The 21,641-nt window shown below is 46.2% G+C and overlaps 1 long non-coding RNA gene across 1 annotated transcript in view; it reads left to right on the top strand.

The window, feature by feature from the left end:
- LOC146195024 (uncharacterized) overlaps positions 1-6,450 on the top strand; it is a 36,852-nt gene extending 30,402 nt beyond the window's left edge. Inside the window, exon 5 of the long non-coding RNA XR_014705525.1 lies at positions 6,148-6,450. This is a non-coding gene — a long non-coding RNA (uncharacterized LOC146195024). The remainder of the gene's footprint in view (positions 1-6,147) is intronic.
- Positions 6,451-21,641: the final 15,191 nt, after the last annotated feature.

Genomic DNA, 21,641 nt, shown 5'->3' with positions numbered 1-21,641 from the left:
CTCTTGCTTTCTTGATCATGTTCCTCTATTTCAGATCGACCTCGCAAAATCATTTTATCATGTTATTCACTATTTCCTCTTTTCTCTGCTACGTCTAGATATTTTTGCGGCTATTGTAGTAAAAGGGGTGGAGCTTGATACAGGAATTATTAGCGTCACTTGATTGTAAATGGGCAATTTTCAAGCTGTGTACCCAACCTCTCTTCTGTAAAGAAGGGCTGTCCGATGCATGTGCTTTTTTTTTGTCCTTTACGTGTAGTTTATCTTATTCTTCTACGATATTGTAATGTTCAAGGCTTTCCTTCCGAATAATGTCAAAGTTATTGCTTATTTCTGAGCTAAAAATTTACCATTGACAAAGGTATACAGCCACGATAGAATACTTTTGCATCCTTCCTGATACTCAGATGGATCAGTTCGGAAGTTTTGGCATTTGGTCTAATTCATGCGGCTTAACCACTTCCTATGTGCGGACGCAGAACGGTCATGTATGCCCCCCCCCCCCCCCCCCCGGCTCTCTACGCGCTGCACTGCATGCATTTAAGTCAAGCATATTTTACTGGAGACAGCCGGTCACAGTTGTTCAGCATTAGGCTCATACACTTGTACCCATTCGTTGTTAATTATTTGCTCGGACCAAGACCAGTAACATGATTTTGTCGGTAGGAATATATCATTCCCTTCAGGGCTTTCAGTGCGAAAGAGATTACATTCAGCATTTTCACCAAGTATTTGCCACATTTGTTGTGCTATCAAATCTTGAAGTGATACAAGCTGACAACCTATTATCATATTTTGTGAGTGATTTAGCTTCTTGCCCGTTTCGTCATTTTGGTTTGGTAAAACTTTATTTTCCACAGTAGAGGTCCTGAAGGACACTCGGCTATGCGCCAGGTGTCTTGTGCGATTGTTTAACTGTGAAAATATTTACCGGCTCATAAGTAGCGTCCATAAAGTGCGCAGAAACTGTGTGTACAAAGCGTCCGCTCTATCTATCATTTAAAACAATCTTGGGCATGGGGCGGGATTAGAAACGAGGACCCCCCGAGTTCATACCGGGGACACTTCCACCATGCCAAGACAATATTATTTTTATTGCATGGGAAAACATCTGAGGAATTGAAGCTAAATGTTTCATGTCTCTGATCACTAGACATCATAATTCAAGGCCGCTATAACCTAGTAATTTCTTACCATAACAAATACCAAAATTCGGGGACGTAGGCACAAGCTTCGATTTGTGGTAACCAACTATGTGGCTCTTCCTGGTCAGCATACACTACCTGCAAGAGATGGTTTGCTAAATTGATAAAGAAAAAACGCGAAACTAATTAATTTACGAACAGGTGGAAAAGATCTGACCCGCCCAATTTAAATGGAAAGGAGGGTTATTGATGCTTGGGTTCCCTCAAGAGAACCATACGAAAGTTAGGAATATTTTTTGGATTGCCTGCACCTTCTTTCTCGCAAAATATACAACCTGCAGGATGTAAGCTGTTTTTGCAAACAAGAATGCTTTTCAGATTGGTATGCATGTAAAATCGAATGTTCCCGACCCGTCCACGACCGAGTTTGTCACCTAATGCTATGATTTTTTAATCCCAATATAGATGACTGCTGCGAGCGTGATGTAGAGGACAGCTAGTTAGTGTAAGGGAGCACGTCGCGGCGGCTTGGCGTTTGAGCGTGAATAAAGGCGCGTCTAGTGAATGCAAGGGTTTCTTAGAAACGTATCTTCCAAATCCGTGCTGAGGCGCGCATGAGTATTTAGAATATGTAACTTGGCTACGTCGAAATTAAGCGAGTAGCATACGTTTCCTGTGATTTTCCTCCTTGGTTCGCGTGCAGTTGTAGCGCCATAATGTAGCACCGACCTCGCCATGTATGGTGCCCACATGATGGCGCTGTGGCTTTTGAATTTCTCTAGGCCAAGTTGTACATTGTGTGGCTTCTTGAAAATTTATTTACCATGCCTTTTTAACAAGATTTAATGCAGGACGTTTTTGCTGTAGTACGAATTCTGACAACCGGTTTCTGAACGAGTACTTAAATTCTGTTATGGTCAAGTCTATGCGGGGAATAGATAGGATTCTCTTTCCACCGCGACTGTTATAATTTGTTATACTTTGATCTCCAGTGCCATTGTACGCGCACGTTGATGAGCAGGATACCAATTTCTTCTTTTCCAAAAACACTTTTCTTCAACTTACACTCCGAAGCTTCACCTGTCAACGCAAGGCTCGATAACAAAACTATTTTTGTGTATCTTCTGTTTACTGCCGTCTGTGCCATGTGCTTCAAACAATTGAACACTATTTCATTACTGCAAAGAGGAAACTTTCTTGATACGCGCTGAAAAGTAATCTAAAGTTTATTCTAAATTCTTGCAGTGTGTGATATCTTTCAGTTACGCAGTCTGATCAAACGAGCCCTATACAATAATATCCTTTGTGGCCTTTAAAACTTTTGGAAGATGAATGTGTAGCATAGCAGCTTTGAACCTGTTGTGGCTTACAGAATTGCTTTTTGGCGAATGGTCGCAAGCCTAAAATGTATTTATGATCAGAAGGACATTCAATTAGGCTAATATCCGCGGTTGACAAGGCGTTTTATTTTGCCCTTTTAATTGCCTTTTCTGTGAAGATGCTGCACATTATATGTGAGTACTTTGCAAATGCGTTTTGTGTAAAACCTTTTCATTACACAACCAACAGCAGTAGGTGCCATGCTTCGGAAATGAGCTGATAGCTTTAAACAGTCGTTCTCACTTCTCGCAAGAAACTAGAAACGAGCCGCCTTCAATTTTTCTTTGTTTTTTTAAGGCCGCCCTCAAGGTCAGGGAAGCCACACGATTATTGGCGGGCTTTGCCGTGTGATGTAATATTATCGAATTAAAATCTATCGTGCTCTGAGATTTTGCACTGTCTTTTTGGAAAACGCTTCGCTGGAGCCACAAGCGTCTGCATGAAAGATATTACCCATAGTGATCAATCTGTAGCCAAAACAGTTACAGAGTTGCTGTAAAGCAGTCAGTGGAATCTTGCAGGTGATGCAATATTGCTGTCTTATTTTAGGCACATTTTAAGGTGAATACATTCATACGCTTTCACCAAAGATCTGGTCCGATCTTTTTTTTGTGCCGTCACTCTCATTAGTAAAGCTGTTTTGTGAGGTTACAATCTCGTGGCCTCTGGCTGGTAATTTAAGCAAATACTTATATAGCGCCTACAACGCCCCAATCTCCCCTGTAGTTCTTTCAAGTTCGACAGCCCAAAACAAAACTGATGGCTCCTACGACTGACCACGACCTCATTCCTGTAAGTGGTTCGGACGCTCGACTATTGTGGCAAAGGCTGTGGGATCGAATCGCGACGGCCGTTTTCCGGTTGAGGCGAAAACAAAGTGCCGTTGTGCTGTGCGACGTCAGTACTCGTTAAAGAACCTCAGGTGGTGGAAATTTACGGAGTCCTCAACCACGGCCTCTCCGATACCCTTGAGTCGCTTTGGGACGATAAACCCCGTTAACCAAACTGACCACCTGCCATACGCTCAAACTAGCAAAACAACAATCAGCCCAGATGGACGCCAGTCGATTCCAAATCCACTACTCGGGCTTTTAGCTTACTATATTTACCAATTAGCAACCAAGGTGGGTCGTGTCGCTCGTTATAGCCAGGTTAACTTAGGGGTCAACGATCTCAGTTTACTGGGCCGATACTATATTACACTATTCCACATGAAGCGCGCCGTTACATGGGAAGTGGTCGCGAATTTACGGTTAGCCTCTTCATTTGACGCAGCGGCTCCAAGATGACATCACATTTACCCCACTTCGCAAATGTGATGAGATCACGCGAACTGCTGCAAGTAATATTTTTCAACATAAAAAAGGTTCCTGAATAATTTGCTCGGGCATGATGACAAGAATATTAGTGAGGCTACTCTATGCATATCATAAAAGTAACCGTTTCGCCGTCGTGAGAACCTGGCGTGCAGTTTTGTTATAACCGTTTTCTCTCTACTTTTGCACAGCAGTGTACATATGAAACTCCAACGCACCAGAATAACAAATTTTGGGGTCAGTTGCTGCCTCATAGATCGGAATAGCGGTGCAGAAAGGACAGCCGTAGCGATGAACACAGCACAAGCTCACACTATCGACTTGCAAAAAAGGACACAAGGACCCACACTTCTTCCTTCATACCGAAACACTTGGTAAATGGTTTGTGCGAGGCTGCAGCAGCTCATCTGCTTGGGTGTCATAGGAGAATGTAGAGTACCAGTTGGTAACATGCGCTTTTATTGCGTTTCTGTAGGTATTGCTGCGCAGTTGCCCCTGGGTGTCATGCAATGCAGCAGGCCCCTATGAACATGCATTTTGTATCAGGCCTCTACCGAGTAAACACAGCACCTACACCGAGTGAAAATCCCTGCTTTAACACTATTCTAGATTTTACAGGGATACCCCTGTCGGTTTCTATTTTCAACTTGCAGTTCATTGGATCTGAGAAATATTTTCACATGTTGGATTGTAAAACAATAAATTCTGAACAGTCCGGACAATTCCCTAATCAAAACCACAATGAACAAAAAATGTCACGGACTGACTGACTGAGTCATACATAAAAGTATCACTGACGCAGATCTATACCCGGTTTAGCTCAGGAAAGCTGAATTTGTCACATTTAAACCCAAAACTGTACATCTTGAACAAGTGTCGATTTGGGTCTTAGGGATTGTATCGAACCATTTATTGTTCCGAACTATTAAGAAACTCTACTGTGATCTTTTCCTTTGGAGCAATTATATTGCAGAGGTTCCTTGTAAGTAGGTTAAATGGAGCAAATTTCGCTCAAGAAATATACAACCACAGCTGTAGTAAGGGCGTTTTTCTAATTTTCAAATATCAATAATTTTTTATGATTGGGAACAAAAGTGCTCAGACGTAGAATGCCTTAGGCTTGTGCCAAACGTGCGCTATTATGCTCCTGTACGACACTACGTGTTCACGTGATGCTACCATTGTCATGAAGGAGCCAAATGATAGCAAGTAAGGACATAGCTTGGTTGGCAATAGCGTTAAAGGTAGGAAAGCGATGAGTGCTTTAGCTCTACAACCGTTCACTAGCATTGTACAGTGCACTGTTCTTTTATACATAGCTTCAATAAAACAGAGCAACTGCGACTGCGTTTAGCAAAGTTTTGAAGCATTTAGGAATACAATACGGAGCAGAACAGATGCCTCTGCTAAACAGAACAAAGTGTTTAAAACAGGCAGTTTGTTCTAGCCAAGGGAAGCAAATGAGTGCTTGAAAATAGCCTGGTTTTCTCTCCAGTAATTTCATTCGAACCACAGGTGCCTGAAATTTCTGTAGTCCTCTACTACGGCGTTCTCATACCCTGAGTCGCTTCGGGACGTTGCAGACCAAACCATTCGTCAAAATGAATGTTCCTAGTTCTTTTTCTGTACCGTCTTAATTAACGGCCTGGGAAACAAACTGCCAGTCCTGAACAGTCTTGAACAGCAGCAGGCTGCACTTTCAAACCTAACTCTCCTATGCGTGCTCCCGTTCTGCTGCCATTAAGGTAAAAGTCTCACATTGTCACCTGATGGCTTCTGTACTTTCCAGTGAATGAAAATCATCTAGAGCGCGCCGCAGAAAAAATAGAATCTAGCTTTTTGAGGCGCGTTTTGGGGCACTCAAGTCACACCTCTGTGATGTGGAAGTTTTTCTCTGTGTGTGTGTTTGTGTGTCTGTGTGTGTGTGTTTGTGTGTGTGTGTTTGCGTGTGTGTGCGCGCGCTTTAACTGGGAGCTGTCCTTTCCAACCAGCAAGCAAACGTTTTGCTGAATTGTAGTAAATATGTTATAAATTTTAGTGAACAAAAATGCTCCGAACTATGCCACGACACTTACAACAATATTCAGTTGGTTGCATGTCCCCATCAATTTCTTTAAACCATTGTTTCTGTTCAGCTCAGGGACCCGATGTATCCCCCTATGTATCCCGATGTATCCCGAGAGTATTGTAATACTCTCGTGAAAGCTTTATGGAAAGAAATAACCCGCTGCAAGTGTAAACATGTTATCTGTTTAAAACCAAGAGACTCAACCTTCATTTTGGGCGTCTCTCATTTTTTCCTCTAGAATGCATCCTGCTTCAAACGATATACGCTGTAGACGGGCTTGTTCCTCAAGATTGTCAGTCTGTCTACTTGCAACACTGCCCTGGGCGCAAGTTCGCGCTTTATCGCCATTCCTGCAAGAATTACCTCAAGCGGAATCGACAACCTGGTCACTAAGATCCTCAAATGATGTGCCTGTGTGCACGATAATTGCATAATAAAAGCGTGTGAAGGTTCGTTTAATTTGCCTCTTTGATATTTGTGCTTGCTGACTTTCGAAGCGTGTTTTGCAGAGCGATGGACATTCCTGAAGTGTACGGTTTATAGAATATACTTGTGTGTGCTACTAACAAAGTCAGCTTTCCATTTTAAGTTGAGAGGCAATATTATATTATAAAATACGTAGCGTCAACACGGAACGTCAGCGCCCCAAATTTCATTTAGCAGTATATGCTTAAATATGGAATGTCAAATGCTCAAATACAAAATATGAGATTGACGCTCAAAATTAAATCGACATTCGGTAATCTTAGCATGTTTATTTATGAAGTACTACCATACACACTATCTTCGAAAGGTAAAAACATCTTGCGAAGGCCTCACGTACACATTTCAAGTATATTTCAATAGAAAACCGTGTAAACTTTTGAATATATCGTCCTTTGTACGGGCAAGACGTTCCCTACATCTGCATCGACTGTGTGGGTGTGTTGATGGTTTTTCTTACATCGTATTCAGCATACTTCCAAAGTTTCACAGGCCTACGCCAAACACGTATTTTTGCACCGTGTTTTGGGGATGCACATGTGTTCTCAGCACGAGGCACTAACGCTTGATAAGCGATGAAGCCTGGGGAGGCTTGCAGTGATCCAGATGTCCCCTCCGCTTCCGCTCTTTTACCGCTACTCTGTAACTGTATAACTTTTCTGTCTCTATAACTTTTCCTTTTTTTATCTGTCCTGCTGCTCATCATAGATTGTATACTTAATTAGTATACTTATACTTAATGCTTAATTAGGTAAGATTGCTTTTCTGTTTACACTTCTTGTGGCGTATTGTATTTGCGTATACTTTGTACCTTCCTCTTGTTCCTTTTAATTCTTTCTTTGTAATTTCCCTTCTAGGAAATAAAATGTTGTTTGTTCTCTGCACTCCTTCAATTCCCTCTGGTTTCCCAATGCACCTACACACGTGAACCACACACGGGCGGACCAGCTGAACACATGTTTGTCTAACGCTTACTCTATGGTCAGGTACTAGCGTAAAGCAGCCCCTGTGCTCCTCAGCTTACGCCTGGCAGCCATTGAGAAGTTTGAGATAATAATTGGTGTCGCATTAGGACCGGTCAATCGCCTGGAGGTTGAATTGTAGAAGGAATTTTAATATTGAAAGCTTGTGTTAGTAGTGGTAAGTCCCCGGTTTATAATAGAACAATGGCAGAGGCGTGTTCAGTAAGGTGGGATCGAGCCAGGAAAAAGCTTGACTTCGGAGGTAAAGAATTGTTCTCGTGCCGAGAAGAGCGAAAACTAGAAGGCATTTGGTGCAAGTAAGGGGCGAAATTCAAACGTGAGGAAATCGAGATGCAAAAAAAGAAACAGTCGAACCGCAGAAGCGAGGAGTTGGAGCGACAAAGGGAAAAGTCGAATCTCAAAAAGCTGTGCTTGAAAGCTAATTGGAGGAATTGATGTAAAAACGAGAACCTGTAAATTCGCCTGAAATTGACGCTAGGATCGACTCGGAAGGGGTAGAAGCAGTGATGGGCGTCACGGTGAGCCGCTTGAAGTTTAACATCGTTTAATGAACGGTGCGATGACCTCAACGTCTATTTACTGCGCTTGGACTGCGGTGCCCAGAGCTAACGTTGGCCTTGAGCCCATTGGTCGTCTGCCCTGAGAGTGTTTTTGAGCGGTGAGACACTGATAGCATTAAATAGAGTCCGCGTTAGATTATACAAATAATGAACAATTAAACAAACCGCCTATATAGCGTTTTCGGCTGACCGAGGAGGACTTTAGAGAAGGATCTATGGGCTCAACCGCAGTCTATCTCCCATGAAGTGAGCAACATGCTCCCAATTTCCCACTCGGCTGAAACATTTACACGAAACGTGGTTTGAGCTTTACAATGCCAAGAAGAAATATAAAGATCTGGTTGAGCTTTTGGCGAAGTACCAGGTTCTTCCAGGGTGCGCTTCGCTGCTAGAACTCTTTTCAAAAGGCAAGAAGCCTAGCTACAACGAACTGGTGGAAACAGTGGAGCAATATGCGGACGCTCATGAGTGGGCGAAGGAAAACTTCCCTCAATAAGTGGAGAGCCATCACTGCCTTCAAACAATGAACAACCAAATTCAAAGACGGAGGCAAGCGGAAGGACCCAGAAGTGCAGAAATGTTTCCTTGCTCTCGTAACGGCCACCGAGCCGAAAACTGCCATTCTGGAAGAACACCGTTAGGCAGGTAATCTTCTAAATGCTTCAAGTGCGGGGAAATTCTCCACATTAGTTGGCACTGTTGGCAGAAGCGCTCCGGGAACCCCAAGGCCGACGCTGACGAAACGGCCTCGACCAATGTCGAGGATGGATATATTTAATTAAAAAACGGCATAATGATTCTGGTCATTGGGGATTATCTGAAAATAAAGCGGAAATAAAGGAGAAACTTCCTCTAGGCACCGCTTTCGTGGGTGCCCAATGCGTGGGTGTACTAACAGACATCGGGAGTATCACAGTGACAGTGAAGAAGAGCCTGGTCAAAGTTGGCGATCCCACAGAATCCAAGCCTCCCGTTTGTCTTCTGATAGCTTAGTTCTAGTGCTCCATGTAGTATGGGTCAACGTTGGAACCCATTATGTCAAGGGAATTCTCCGGGCGGAGTGTATGCAAAATCCTTTATACGACTTGTATTAGGCGACGTTGAGGGTGTGAGATTTACCATCGACCCAGATCCCAACTGAAGCCCAGACACAGTGGCCATAATGGTGCCTTTTTCTAAATAGTTGGAATACTTTGGATGTAGCAGCAGTGAAGTGGCAACACCACAGCTGAAAATGTCCCCACCACTCTTGCATACATGGAGGGTGAACATACAGACGCCGTGGTGACAAAATCGCAGGCCCAAGCCTAGGGACCACTAGAAGGATTAGGGGCAGGATACATTTTATCAAATAAAACTAGCTATAAAACTAGCTAAGGAGCAGATGCAGGGCTCAAAATTGCAGAAATGTTTTGACCGGCTTGAGCACGTGATTCAGTGTGGAAAGGGAGACACCCATCGAATTTTCCAGCAGATGAAGTTCCCAAATAGAAGTTCACATGAAAAGTTTGGAGAGAAGATGTGCAAGTAGTCGTTCAGAATATTTCGACAAGGTCTGCAGGATCTCGTAAATGACGTTGTAATGCGTTCTCAGCAAGGCACTGGAACAACAGTTCTCAAAGTGCAAACTCAATTATTTGGATGAGACTGCAGGACGACGTGAAGCGCAATGTCGGGTCATGTGACACTGTGAGCGAGCCACTTCCAGGGGCGACACCCGAAGCACTCCACCTGCTACAGTTTTGATGAATAAGACGCCCTTTGAGAGAGTAGCCATTGATATCACCGCCAACAAACGTAGCAAGCTGCAGAACAACCTAGCTGCCTTTTGTATTCAAGCAAAGCTCGAGAGAGACGATAACGACACTCAGCCACGAGGTAAAACATGGTTCAGCCACTTGGTGGCCCGGGAAGATGGGCAGCGGTGTGGCATCGCCCCTTTCAAGAGGAATCGACCCGATGCCACAAACATAGAGAAACGATAGAAAAGTGGGGCAAGTTATACGGTGGAGTCCCTGGCTCTGGTTTGGACCGTACAAATGGTTTAACGATTATAATATTGGTTCATGACGACGTGAACTACATTAGGCTTCGGCTGTCGAGAGGTGCGCACAGTTCTTTGTGGTAGCAACTCGTAGTTCATAAGGTCCAAAGTAACGCCGCAGAAGCTGTTCAGAGTGCCCTCGCCACCGTCACAGGTTGTAGTGCTGTGCGTCGTCTTCTGGTTGGTGCCGAATTCGCTGTCGGCAAAGTTGGCGCGCGGCTTCTGTGTCACGACTAAATTGGTGAGCCCCTGCGACAGTTGAGGGAGCAGAATCCGGAAGCATGGCATCAAGCTTAGTCAAAGGTTCGTGTTTATGAACAAATTTAAATTGAGTGATGCGTGTAGTTTCGTGCAACGTAGTTTTGTATGCGAACGGTATGTACGCCAGGATTTGGTCCCAGTTCCCATCATCGTTTCCACATACATAGAAATCATAACGGCAATTGTCTGGTTAAGCCGCTCAGTCAGTCCATTAGTTTGAGGATGGCAGGCTATTATCTTGGATTGTGTGGTGCCACTGAGCCGATGGACCTCGCTCGTGAGTGCCTAGCTAAACGAAGTTCCCTTGTCAGTTAAGACAACTGTTGGGGCACCATGACAAAGCACAATGTTGTGAAAGAAGCAGTGGGGAACGTCCTCTGTGGTACCACAGGGAGTGGCCTTTGTCTCACAGTAGCAGCTGACGTAGTCAGTGTCAACAGCTATATAACTGCTACCCATTGAGGACTCCGGAAATGGGCTTAGAAGTCCCTGCCGACCTGTTGAAATGGGAATTTCGGGGGATCGATAGGCTGCAGGAGCCCAGCTGGTTTAAGGGGCGGTGCACTCAAGGCAGGTACGGACGTAGCGGTGCACAACGGCAGCTAGTCTGGGCCAATAGTACTTTTGGCTTATCCGTGCCGATGGGCGAGAAAAACCAAGATGGCCGGAAGAAAGTTCGTCGTGTCACGCACAAGGAACTTCGTCATTGAGCGTTGGGGGTATTACAAGCAGGTAAGCAGTTTCTGTTGGACCGTAGGTCTTATAGCGCACACCATCGCGCAAGCAAAATGACGACAGTCCGCACCTGAAGAACTGAGAAGGAGATGACACTGTTCCTTCGAGGTATTCAATGAGGGGCAGAAGTTCAGAGTCGGCCCGCTGCTTTCAGGCTAATATGGACGTCATGATAACACCGAGAATAGCAGAATTGTTGGAACCGTCCGAGTGATAGGAACTAGAAGCCCGGGACAATAAGCATCATTGTGTTTCTGACGGGACTTGTGCATGATAATGCCGTCAAATTCTTCCAACTGAAGACTCCATCGAGGAAACTGACCCGATGGATATTTCAAGACTGCCATCCAACACAGCGACTGATGGTCGTTCACGACACGAAAAGCGCGGCCGTAAAAGTAAGGACGAAATCTCATGACTACCCATAAAACAGCAAGTCACTCCTTTACCGTAGTTGAATAATTCGCTTCGGAAGGAGACAAAGTGTGACTGAGATAGCAATGACGCGTTCCGCATCGTCCTGCCACTGAACAAAGACCGTATCGAGGCCAACGGTACTGGAATATGTGTGCATTTCCCTGTCGGCCTCTTCGTTGAAGCGGCCGAGTATAGGCGTAAATTGGAACGGGACTTGAGTTCCATGAAAGTCTTTCCTAGTCGGGGCCCCAAAAGAACGTTCGGGTGTCTTTTGTCAGGCGGGCCAGAGGCTCAGCTATCTTGGAGCAAAATGTGAACAACGCTACGATAGTACGTGCAGAGGCAGAGAAATCGACACAACCTTCGTTTATCCGTTGGTTGGGAGAATGAAGCTACAGCCGTTGTTTTTTGTGGGTCTGGGCTAACACCTCGAGAGCTGACAATGTGGCCGAAACATTTTAGCGCATTAACAGCAAAGTGGCATTTTTAGGGTTTTAAATAGAGACCGGCAAACCGGATAGCCTCAAAAACAGCGTGTAAACGTTTCAGGTGCTCGTCGAACGTGTCCGAAAAAATCACATCGTCGTCGAGATATACCGGGCATGGCTGCCACTTCAGGCCAGAGAGTACAGTGTCCTTCAATCACTCAAATGTGACAGGGGCCGAGCACATGCCAAGCGGGGGCACTTTAAACTTATACGAACAGGTCGGCGTATTAAAATCAATCTTCTCACAGGCTTGCTCATCAACCTCTATTTGCCAATAACCACTGCGGAGGTCAAGTGACGAAAAGTAAATGGCATGGCAATGGCGATGGACGGAGTAGTCAGTGCACGGCAGGGGGTACCCATCTTTTTTCGTGACGTTATTCAGGCGTCTGTAATCCACACAGAACCTCAAGGTTCCGTCCTTCTTCGCGATGGGTACCTCAGGCTCGCAGCGGAGTGGTCAGTGGTTCAAACTCGGATACAAGGCTCGGAGGCGACGGCTGGCTTTATGGACAGGAGTGGCGTTCGCACAGCGATGAGCAGCGCCACTAATGTATTCAGGGGCAAAGTACAGAGGGTTTTATCCTACACAATCAACCAAATGTCACCAACACCCGTAGCAAACCACAGAACAACCGAGCTGTCTTTTTTTAATCAAGCGAAGCTCGAGAGAAACGAGGACGATGCTCAGCCATGTGTCAAGACATGGTTCAGCCGCTTGGTGGCGCTAGCTGAAGGACAGCGGTGGGGCGATATTGTGGGCGCAATGCACCCGAACTCATCAACGAAATCGATACATTTCGACTATAGTTGACTCCATTGGAACCGATGTTCTCTAACAGTAACCAGATGAATTCCAAGCGAAGGTGAGCGTAGCATGGGGTGGCAGAAAATGAGGTGTGTGGATGATATTATGAAATCCGCAGGTGTCATTTGGATGCAGCTAGCACAGGGCCAGATTAATTGTATTAAAATGGGAGAGGCCTTCACTCTGCAGTCCGACTGATAATGAATGGTTCATATAGTCACAAAGTGTCCCGACGCGGGTGCGCTGCCAAGTATATAAACGGAGCGAGTGGCAGAGGCCCTTGGTGTCCCAAAAGAAATTTTTGTGCGACCAAGGCATGAACTTTACTTCGAATGTAACTAAATAAGAGAGTTGACGGCTCTCGATTAGGTAGCTTGTTGTGCCTCCTTACCATCCTATGACCAATGGTCTAGTGGAGCCTTGCAACCGGACACCCAAGAGATGCTAAAACTAATTACTTAGGAAACATCAAGCGATTAGGCCCGTAATCACGCTTCGCTACTATTTGCTATCATGAGGTTCTCTAAGAAAGCCTCCGGTTCTCTCCCTTCGAGCTTCTTCACGGGCGGAATGTAAGAGGGTCTCGTCTAAGAGCATTGTGAACGAACAGCGTCATGCCGGATGAGCTGAGGAACACCTACACGTCTATGTCCTGGCACTTTAAAAATGCTGGGACACACTGCAAGGTCGCACATGAAGAGCTAGCTACGGCGTGTTGAGGAGCAGTTGAGGAGCAGTATGAGGTCCATAACTTGAAAGACGAAGGCAATCGCTGAAGCGGTCAGACTCCTGCATAGGGAAAATGCCAAACTGTTGATGCAATCGAGAGGGTCCTACAGAGTTTGACGCAAAAAGAAACATTTGCTATGAAATGGATTTCGGGCCACTTACCAAAGTCTTGCATGTAAACATGCTGAAAAGTATAATCATCATGAAGAGAATCTAAATATGGTTGTGGAAGCTGTGGTCTCTACCATGGAAGTGGATTCGAGTCAAAGGAATTTAGCACTGGGCCACACTAGTCGCAGAAATTTCAAGATGTGATTATCGGACATCCGCTGACCGGAAAACAAAAATCGGATCCGGCAGCTTCTTAAGCATTATGCTACTATAACGACGTTCTCAACTCGAGCACGACATGTGATGAGCACTGCAAAGTTCGCCATGAAGTTTCCAGATGGATAAAGGAATACGGACTCATCCTCAAGCCGACCAAATGTGGGATTGAAATTAAAGAGGTCGCGATACTGGGTCACCAGATCAAAACCGGAGAAATGTCACCCTTTCCTACCACAGCGAAGACATTTCCGAACGACCTGTTCTTTTCTTGGTTTAACTGGATATTATCGAGACTTCATGCCTGGGTATGCCAACCTGACCTGTCTTCTTTCTGACCTCACCCAAAAGGGGCCGCCGACTGCCGTTCTCTGGGTCTCTGACTAGGAAGAGGCATTTGTAAAGCTCAAAAACATTTTTAAGCTTCAAAAATCCTAAGCTGTTCGTCTCAAGGTCATATGCTTCTGGAAGGAGACTCTGGGCAGTCGTACCTGAGGATTGTATTGAGATATTTTATTTAGTTGGTTATGCTAGCCGCAAGCTGCTACCGCTGCATGTAGCCTATTCTAAAGTTTAAAAAGACGCTTTCACTTTGTGTTGGGATTAAGAAATTCGAAGTGTTTTTGCTGTCAGCGATTTCTCATTCAGACCTACCGATAAAGATTAAAGTTCATCAAAGGGACAAGGTCAGAAAACAACCAAGAACTTCTCTGGACTCTCAAACTCCAAAAATACGATTTCCAGAGCAATATCTCAGAGGCAAGGGTTTTGTAGGGGTTGATTGAGTCGAATAGACAATTGTTCCAGGCGAGGTGATTTCTCTGTACCTTTAAGTATGTTCTGTCGACATTTTTTTGTACGTATGCGCGGCAGTTTTCCTTTGTGCGTTCATCCTGGCCTTTGTCATGACACTGCTTCACTAAGTCTAATGTGTATGCTTCGAAACCATGCGGAAGCTAGAAGTGTATAAAACGATGAAAGGTTTTGCGGCGTGGGCTGTATATTCCGGAGAATCCTGTAGGCTTCATGGGTTTGGCTCAGTTGGCGTGAACTGGCAGTGCTCGCAAAATCTTGTGTTTGACTCCCTACGGGTGCGACTGTGCAGACAGTGCGCATTAATTTATGACATATCCGCATGTGCAATTATAGGTTCTGTAATGAAGTGGTTCAGATGGTTAGCATAGCAATATATTTATCTTATTATAGCTGCTACGAAAGCCACCATTCACAGCGACAGCTCGAGCGTTGTCCGCTTTGTCGCCTTCACAACTTCATTCTCTTCGGTTCGCGACATCTCTATCTTTCTCTTCTTTCTGCTTTTTCATCGGTCAGGCATCTCTTTTACAAAACTCATCCTGTGAAAAGATGTCATCGTGGCGATTAATCGGATGTCTTGATGGCAGCGTCATGTTACGATTTGAGGCCTTTAAGGGGAAAAATTTCACGTCCTCATCGGTGGTGGTTGGTTGATAGCGTGAGGGGCTCGATAAGGTAATTAACCGAAGAAGTTTGATTAAGCGCACTATAGGGTGCATGCCTGGTACCGATTCAGAAAACTTAGGCGACTGGCCTGAAGTAGAAGAGGGCACCCATAGCCACACCAACGAGTCTAGAAGATAAGCAGGCGGAAGACGCGATGCTCAGGCGCGGTTATTTTTCTGGTAGTAATGGTTTCGAGCTGTGATTTGACGTGCGATCTGACGGCACTCTTAGGCATAGGCAGCAGCTTGAGAAATGGGTGTAAATTCGAAGACCTCGGCACGGTAGGCTCATATCGGGTCCATTGTGCAAGAAGGTTCGCGGCCGTAGAGAAGAAAATGAGGCGAGAAACCGGTTATCGCTTGCGTAGCATAATTGTAGGCGTAGGTTAATAATAGTAACACATGGCCCCATTTGGGAGGGTGGATGAAACATACATAGCCATCATGCTCCAAGGGTCCGATTAAATTTCTAGACCATTCCATTTGTCGCACGATGACCAAGACTGCACGCCTTAAGAAGGGCTTTTATGACATCAGACAAAAATAAGCGCCCACGGTCACTAATTCCTGGGGCTCACCGTGACGCATGATATACATTTGTCAAGGATGAAACCAGCGACATCATGAGTAGTTGCAGCTGGTAAAGAGACAGTTTCAAAATATCTGGTAACGTGGTCGATAGCAACAATCATCCGTCTATTGCCGGCAGAAGAGGAGAAGATGCCTGTAAATATTGATTCCAACACGTGCAAATTGCCGAAGTGGACGCAGTAGAGGCTGCAGCGGACATGGAGGGCCTGGTGGGTTCTTGCAATGGTGACTGTTGATACAAGGGCGGACGCACTAACGAACTAAACGATACTTGCCCTGCCAGTAGTAGCGATGACGTAGGCGAGTATACGTTTCAAGAATCCAGCATGGGTGGATTGCGGTTGATCGCAATAGCTGGCGCAAATGACTAATCGGAGATGTCGGAGAATAACGAGCAGTAACTTTCGGCCATCACGATGGTAGTTTGTGCGGTAAAGGAGGTTGTCACGGATATTAAAGTGAAGGCCTTGACGCAGGAGAGCTCGAGAAAAGTGGCATTGTGATTGGTTGGCCAGAATGTTCATGACTGAACGAATCAGGGGATCTTTGCGCTGCTCAGATGCCATATCTATGGTTTCAAAGGAAAAATGAGTGAGGCTGGCGACAGTTTGTGGTTCAGGACCAGAGGTCGCATGTGAGTGTAAGAGGGCGTCTGCGTCGGAGCGCTTGCGACCAGAGCGATAATGGGCACAAATGATATAGTCTTGTGAACGGATAGGCCAGCGGGCAAGGCGGCTGTAAGGATCTTTGAGGGACGACAGCCATCGTAGAGCATGGTTATCGGTTATAACATCGAATGGCCGATCATACAAGTAAGGCGAAACATAGTGATGGCTCAAACAATCGCGAGGTATTCGTTTTCTTTTTCTATATATTTGGTGTTTGCTTTGGTCACGCCGCGACTGGCGTAAGCTACGACGCACTCAGGGAAACTGGGTTTGCGCTGAGTGAGGACGGCACCGATATCATTGCTGATGGCGTCCGTGTGGAGCTCGGCAGGAGCGCACGGGTCGAAGTGACGTAGTATTGGAGGGGATGACAAAAGTTGGCGGTTCATCACATTCAGGTGGCCGGGCTGACAAATCGGGGTTTCCAGCAAGAAACTGGATTAAGGGGGCAATAATATCGGCGAAATCTCTTCCGAAGCGGCGGAAATACGATCAAAGTCCTATAAAGCTGCGCAGTTCTTTCAGTGAAGTGGGCTTGGAAAATTATGCCACTGCAACAATTTTGGCAGGACCCCGTCCTTGCACACGATGTGGCTGAGTATTACCTGCTGTCGAGCACAAAAACGACACTTTTTCAAGTTTAGCTGCAAGCCATGGTTGCTCACACATCGCAGAACACTCTCGAGGTGAAGGTCAGATGGAATGGCCTTCTAGAAAATGGCATCATCTAGATAGCAGAGACATAGCTGCCATTTCATCCCGCGGAGGAGGTTGTCCATCATGCGCTGAAATCTGGCTGGAGCGTTGCACAAACCAAAAGGCATGACATTAAATTCATACAGACCGTCTGGCGTTATTAATGCGGTTTTCTGACGGTAGGCGTCAGCCATTTGCACCTGCCAATAGCCAGGGCGAAGGACCAGCGAATAAAAATATTCAGCTCCCTGCAAACAGTAAAGGGCGTCATCCATGAGTGGGATGAAATACATATCCTTCCGGGTAATCTTGCCTAGCCGACGGTAGACGACGCAGAACCGAATGATGCTGTCTTTTTTCTTCACTAGCACAACGGGTGAAGCCCACGGCTGTGAGAAGGCTGGATCACTCAACGCTCGAGCATGTCACTGACTTGGTCAGCGGCGTTCAGCTACAGAGACTGGGTAGGGGCGCTGCCGCAGTGGTGAGTGGAGGCCGGTGTCGATTTGGTAGCGAACCACAGTTGTACGTCCTAGCGAAGTTTGATGAGAGTCGAAGGAGGCGCTGAATCGTTGAAGGAAGGCTACGAGTTCATCGCGCTGTTTAGACGGCAAAGATGCGTCGACAGAACGCTCGAAAATGTCAAATGTGGTCTAGTCTGTGATTCCAGTGAGGACAGTAACGTGACGCTATATAGGATCTGCAATAACATAGAGGCGTCGGCGGGATCACTGATATCGACAGTTCCAAGTGATTCTCCTTGAAGTAAAGTCGTTGGAAACGACAACGGGTTGGCGACGTACAGGGCGCTAATGCCACCAGAAATGTTAGCACAGCATGCGGGCGCATCACATATTTGCGATGAATACGACGCATGGACGGTGCGTACATTACTATGGTGTCGTTGAAGACATCACAATTCACAGGCACAAGAACAGAAGAGGGAGCAGGGACAGCGACGTCATCGGAAGCAAATATGGGCGCTGCTGGAACAGGGGTTGCGTCTACGAGAGTGTCACAAAGCGGCAACAAATCAATATGAGCACATGCGCAGACAATGATGGCATGATGCATGTACAGAAAAATCCCATCCGAGGATTATTTCATGACAAGAGTGAGCGAGAACGATGAGTTCAATAACGTAGGAGAGGCCTTGTATGATGAGCCTTGCAGTGCACACAGTGATTGGTCGAATCTTTGCGGAGCTCGCGTTGCTCAATAAAATATTGCGGATCCGCGTCGACACTTTTTCAAGTTTGCGCCATAGGTTGCTAGTAATCACAGACTTCGCGGCACCAGTGTCACCAAGAGCATCACCAGCAACGCCTTCGGCGAAAACCTCAATAATGTTTACAGGGCTTGACACAGTTACTGGGGCGCAGTTCTTGCCTCCGGAACTGCGGTGCCTAGTTTTCCGGCTGAAGGGGTGGTGCTCAGCGGGTCATAGGAGAGCTGGGCCAACGGCGGGAAGATGGCGACCGGCGGGAATATGAAGCGGAACGTGTCGGAGAGTGATGCGAATGCAGACAACCGAACTCAAAGGTACGTCGTGGGCTCGAGCACGCAAGTGGTCATAAAAACGGGACCCACCTGCCCGGCACCGCCATGCCACATGGCCAGCTACTGTGCAGACATAGCATATCGGCCGGTTATCTTGTGAACGCCGCGGATTTGGATTGCGAGACCGGTGCAAGGCCGAGCAGGCTGTGTAGGTGGCACTGCACGCCTGGGAAGCGGGCATTAAAGACATGGTTCAGGGGCGCGTACGTTGGCGTTTCGGGTCAAACCGGTGGGCGGCTTGCAATTTTGGTGTACGTCAGCGGAGCGGCCATAATAGAGTACGCGTCGGTACTTGGTAGGATCTCGGCAACCTACTCCTGGATGACACGCTGTAGAGGAAACGACAGAGATAAAGAATCGGCCCGGCAGGTAACCAAGGATAGCTATCAGCCACCTCTTCCCGCACAAACTGTTTTATTTGCTGGAGAAGCGTTGGGTGATCCTGAGGGGCACCAAGTAGATCCAGTGTCGATAGTGCTTCATCCGATGATTAGGTACGGTGCGTCATGAGACGCCGTTTGCGGAGGTCGTCACAAGTCTGTCACAAAGAAATGACATCAGAAACGGTTTGGGGGGTTTTGGCGACGAGCATGTGGAATGCGTCCGCTTCAATTCCTTTGAGAATGTGCTTGATCTTCTGTGCTTCAGTCATAGATATGTTAAGACGTTTACACAGGTCGACAATATCGTCATTGTAACTTGTGAAATATTCAACTTTCTGTCGGACGCGAGAACTCAACTGTTGTTCAGGGCGAACAACAGTTCAGGGAACAGCCGGACGGCCGAATACCTCCGTGAGACTTGTCAGTGCTGTCCAGGTTGAAATATCACTTTGTGGTTTCGGAACCCCAAGCTTTTGACACCACTTAAATCGACGATGACGTTAATGAGCTTAACGTGGTCATCCCACGTATTGTAAGTGCTCGCACTCGCGTATGAAGTAAGCCAGTCTCCTACGTCGTGTCCTTCGTGCCGGTGAAAAGGTGGGTGGCGCTGCCGCACTGGTCGCGAAGAGATGATAGCACTGGGAACAAGCGGGCCAGACTGGGTTGTGGCGTCTGTCATGATGGTAGAGCCGGGCAAGGTGCGACTGCGGAGCTCCAGGTGGTGAACAGGCTAATGAAGCGGTACAGCATACAGCAATATAATTATTTTACCGTAGCTGCTACGAAGGCCACCGTTCACAGCGACAGCTCGAGCGGCATCCGCTTTGTCGTCTTCACAACTTCATCCTCTTCGGCTCGCGACGTCTCTATCTGCCTCTTTCGGCTTTTTCACAAGTCAGGCATCTCTTTTACAGTTATTATTTTTAATGCTGCTCCTTGTTGAGTATGTGTGATAGGAGACGTAAAATATGTCCATCTTACTGCGTTTTAATTTGTCGCTGGTCGGGGGTAATATAACGCTACGAATTATATTTTGTACTAATTTTCAGTGGGGGGCCCATGTCAGAGACCTAACCACGCTATTTTGGCACCGCGTAGTGGAGATTTACACATCTGCTCATAGCTAGGCACTCACGCCTAATATACGATGCAGCCGAGGATGGCTTGCAGCCATCAGAGCCTTCGCGTGCAGTAATTTGCCCCCACTCTGTGCGCGGGCAAAGTCCACACGCGGCCGTGAATAAGAGTTTTAGAGAAGGACGCAGTGTAAACGTGTGCGGTGCGTTTGCGGCGCGCTAAGGCCCTCGTCGCATAAGGTCGGACGCCTTCGAGCCACCGCCCGGTCTACGACCCTCCTGCAACATGTTTGAGTGCCCGCATAACTTTTCCTCCTCTTGCCCTATCGTACTGTCTATCATAGATTATGTGCTTTGCATATTTGGCTAATTTGTTAAATTTGCTTTTGTGTTTACGCTCCTTACCGTATTTTGTGTTTCCATATGCTTTGTAGCTTTCTCTTGTTCTGTTTAATCTTTACCTTGTGTAATCCCTGCTTCGAATTAAATATTTTGAATGTTCTCCGCAGTGCTTGAATTCCTTCTTATTCACCAACGCACAGACACACGTGAACTCTTCACGGCCAGACCGGCATAACAAATTCATTTGTCCAATAGACTCTGGGGTAAAATGGATGCAGCTAGTGCAGGACCAGGTTAGTTAGATGAGTTTCGGCGAGGCCTTTGGCCTGCAGTGGATATAGTCCTGCTAATGATTACGACTCTGAGATCAGGAGCAAGTGTGAAGCAGCCCTGTACATCCACGGCTAGCTGCTGGCACCCGTGGATTGTGATAATCATTAAAGACAACCTGCTGTTATTTATGATATAATTTGTGACCAGAAATTTTGTTTAAAATTGCTTAATTTTCATAGGATTATAATGCGAGTTAAAACCTTGGCGCGATCGTGCAGTTTCTCTGCGCATTATTTATGCGAGCAGTCCCAGTCAAGTCATCTAAACATATCTTGTCACATTTTCCACAATGACTGTGGGCGGTTACAACTCAGTCACTTTAAATTAGCCTGCCGCAGCCTATTGTGCCATCACTGTTGTTCGTTACGGCTGGAGCACTACTGTGCAATCCTGGCTAAGACTTATTTTTTTCTTACTTCGTTCGCACTGAAAGGTGCACCGATTCTGTTCAAATTAATGTTCATCGACAGAAGGCGTAGTTGTACTATTCTCGTTAGACTACAACATCCTGGTTCGAGAGAGGAGCAATGTACCGTAGAATATCCTTCCAAAAGTAGATATGTGCAAAATCGTTTGAGAGCATCTAACCACGAAATAGAAAACCTCGTATACGGAAGCTAAAATTACTACCATTTCACGAACTCCCATCATGTGCAATGAAGCGATAGTATGCAATTCAGTATCATACAATTTGCTTCATAAAGAAAGTGCGAACTTAGGAGCCAACTTGTGCATAATATGCTCCTGTTGCGCTCTTTTACACG

This window comes from Amblyomma maculatum, chromosome 3 (genome assembly GCF_055883805.1).
Source record: "Amblyomma maculatum isolate TAMU_Amacu chromosome 3, ASM5588380v1, whole genome shotgun sequence".
NCBI classification, from domain to species: Eukaryota; Metazoa; Arthropoda; class Arachnida; order Ixodida; family Ixodidae; genus Amblyomma; species Amblyomma maculatum.
The sequence above is the reverse complement of the archived record's forward strand: the minus strand, read 5'-3'. Positions and strand labels throughout refer to the sequence as shown.